Source organism: Fopius arisanus, unplaced genomic scaffold (genome assembly GCF_000806365.1).
Source record: "Fopius arisanus strain USDA-PBARC FA_bdor unplaced genomic scaffold, ASM80636v1 scaffold00093, whole genome shotgun sequence".
NCBI lineage: Eukaryota > Metazoa > Arthropoda > Insecta > Hymenoptera > Braconidae > Fopius > Fopius arisanus.
This window is the reverse complement of record NW_011887832.1, coordinates 441,082-444,200: the sequence shown is the minus strand read 5'-3', so window position 1 is coordinate 444,200 and position 3,119 is coordinate 441,082.

Genomic DNA, 3,119 nt, shown 5'->3' with positions numbered 1-3,119 from the left:
TAAGGGCCGGGGACTATCGAGAAAAATTAGCCGATATACTGTGCTTCCGGTAGTCCCTGAAACCCTTTTTGGTTAATTGAATAGGAGAACCCATAGGTTAGGGTGAGACACCTATGCTCCCTTAGTTGTGAGAGGGTTGGGGTAATCTTCAGTTTAGTACGGGTGAAAGGCCATGTAAGCGAACGTAGCTCTCTCGCTTGCATGGATTGCCAAGAGCTTTACAGTTTAGAAAATTTCGGTTGAGTTACGGTTACAGAAAATTTAGCTTTAGTTATAGTTACAGATAAATTAGGATTAGTTAGTTTCGTTAGAAGATCCCTAATCCCTCTCCGGAGAGGGTCCCTACCGGATTAGCTACCTGATAATAGGCATAGACGGGGCAAAAATCCGCTCCCCCAAAATCTCGCTCAAAACCCCTTGAAAAACTTTATTTCGGCTAAAAACCGGTTAGCATTGTTAATAGAACCCCAGAGTAATAGAAAATAACAATAATATTAATACACAGTAGTAAAAATACAAAACCCCAATTTTAAATTTGAATTTGTTACGCGCCGCGAGCTGGGAAAAATTAGAATGTATTAGGAGTTCCGTACGTAACCACGCGCGCCGCCAACGGATGGGCAGACTCGACGAAGATCCCCCACCACGCGCAACAGGTTCGAACGGAACCACGCGACCGGCCGGCGTTAGTTTCCCCCGGGCCGTTATTCGACAGACGTGCGTGAAAACCAGATAGTGCATCATAAAGACGCCACGCTCCTGCCCCATCGTTACTTGCGCCTCTAAAACTGCATTCCCGAGACTCCACCAGCACCCTGGTAAGTGCCCGTGTGTTTATTTAAGTGCCAATAATTGCGGGATGTGTGATTTTCGGATAATTAGATGTCGCGAGCACGAAAATTCGCAAATGGCGTCGCTACATCGCGATATGACGCCATACGGGAAACTCGTGGTTGAGAAAGCCAAAGGGCCTCTCTCAACGGCTACCTATGCTCCCTAATGCTACCTGATGCTCTCTCATGTTACCAACAGCTATCTAATCATTTTAAACAGGTTTTTGGAATTTCGTTTCGCCACGAAAAGGCGAAATATACGGGATGAGGCGTTCCACGCGGCTCGGAATACCCCTCTCCCATGCTACCTATGGCTGCCTATTGTCTACGCTCTCTAACAGTAATTTTTCGATACCTGCCACCTATTTTATTGGGTTTTCCGGGCTCACCCGAAGTGCTCAGAAAAAAAAACCCCGCTACCTAATAATTTTAGCTATCTTTACCGGGTTTATTCTTGCTACCTGACTTACACTTAATTGCTATCTTTTAATAAGAATTTATCGTGCATCTACCATTAAATTAAGAAATAGTATTAGGTAATTTCTCATTGACCTGGATAATATGACGACACGCGAAGTGGCACATATTATCCAAAACATGTAAAATCGAATCAAAGAATGTCAATGTTGTAATATAAACTATCCCGAATATTTGTGGATTAAGTCCACATATATTCGTCATAATGTGGGTCACTGGGGTGCAGTGTCAGCACTTCGCCCCATCAACGGCTATGGCCTTTACGTACACCTGGGACGTCACCCGATGTCTCTCCAGGTGTAAAACAAAGATAAAACACTTGTTGCAATCGAATCCACGATGAAATATAAGCTCGTGAGTTCGTTGCCACTGGGTCAGTTAGTCAGGTTGTCAGACACAGACAATTAGTAATCCGATTTTTCGTCACTTTGCCTGATATTTACGGCATTAATCAAAGACTATATTTGTTGAATAAATCGTTTAATCGTTAAAAAGTTGAATCTCCCTGAGAGATATTCATTTCTAATTATCTACAAGTGATCTATCCCTATCATCGAACCCAACCGCTCGGGTCTATAACAGTTGCATCGAAAATTTTATTGCTACCTGTTATTAAAAACTTTCGGCTACCTTCGCGTGGCTGGATCAATTTCCCTGGGTGATGCTCTAATGCTCCCCGAGACGTAATTGTCGGCCATTTTGTGTATTCCGGTTGGGCATGGGGACGCTATCTCTTAGGTAATTAATTTTCATGGTTGGAATCCACAAAAGCTATCATTTTACCTCGCGCGAATTATGATTACTTTTATATATTTGCGCAATTAATTAGCCACTTAGTCCAACTAATTATTGACAGTCTCGGAGACGCCATCGGGTACCAAAACCCCAAATTACGCTACCTAAACAGGGGAATAGGCTACCTATACATTCCCTAGGGTCTGAGGCCCTTTCCGAAAATTTTAATATCTCAATTCGCTACCTGTACGGCTACCTACCCTGCGGATCCCATTGATTTAGATAATCGGTAAGGGTTGTGCTACCTGACCGGAAAATTACGTTACCTGAGGTCCCCTACGTCAGGGAACCCTTTTCGCTACCTATAACCGTTGTTGAAACCCTCGCAGGGTTACCTACCCTCTTGGCGCTACTGATTTAGCTAGACGTCGCGGGGGTATCTACCGAACCCTCGGATCACGCTACTTATCTGAGGAATCAGGTTATCTAAGACCTCCCTGCATCGGAGGACTTTCCCGCTACCTTCAAATTATATTACACCCCCGGCGTGGGGGTGGCCCCGTAGGTAAAACAGATTTTGGTTAGAGATCCCGATTCCTCAACCAAAGCCCCAGATAACGCTAACTAACGAGGGAACTAAGCTACCTAATGACTCCCTATACCTACGGCCCCTTTCCGCTACCGAAATGGTACTCCAGCTAGGTCAACTGCTACCTAACCGACAAATATTCAGGATTTTGTAAATTAGTAAGAATCCGGCTACCAAATCGAATAAAGTCCTTATCGAACGACTGCATAATGTTACCCAATAGAATTTAAGCCCTACCTACTGATCGGTAGGGATTATAAGGTCGTATCTCTCTCTCTCGCTCGAACCCGATTAGAATCTCCTGCAGTTTCCTATCTTTCCCACCTGAATATCATAAGTAATTTAATAAAATTAAAAGCTGTTCTCTCTTCATTACTGCCCCATAGAACTCCCGTTTATCATTACTCCCCTTATATTTCATTAAAGTTAAATCCTTCTCTTTTGGGCGAATGCCGGTCGTATGTAAAATGTAGACTGAGCAATCT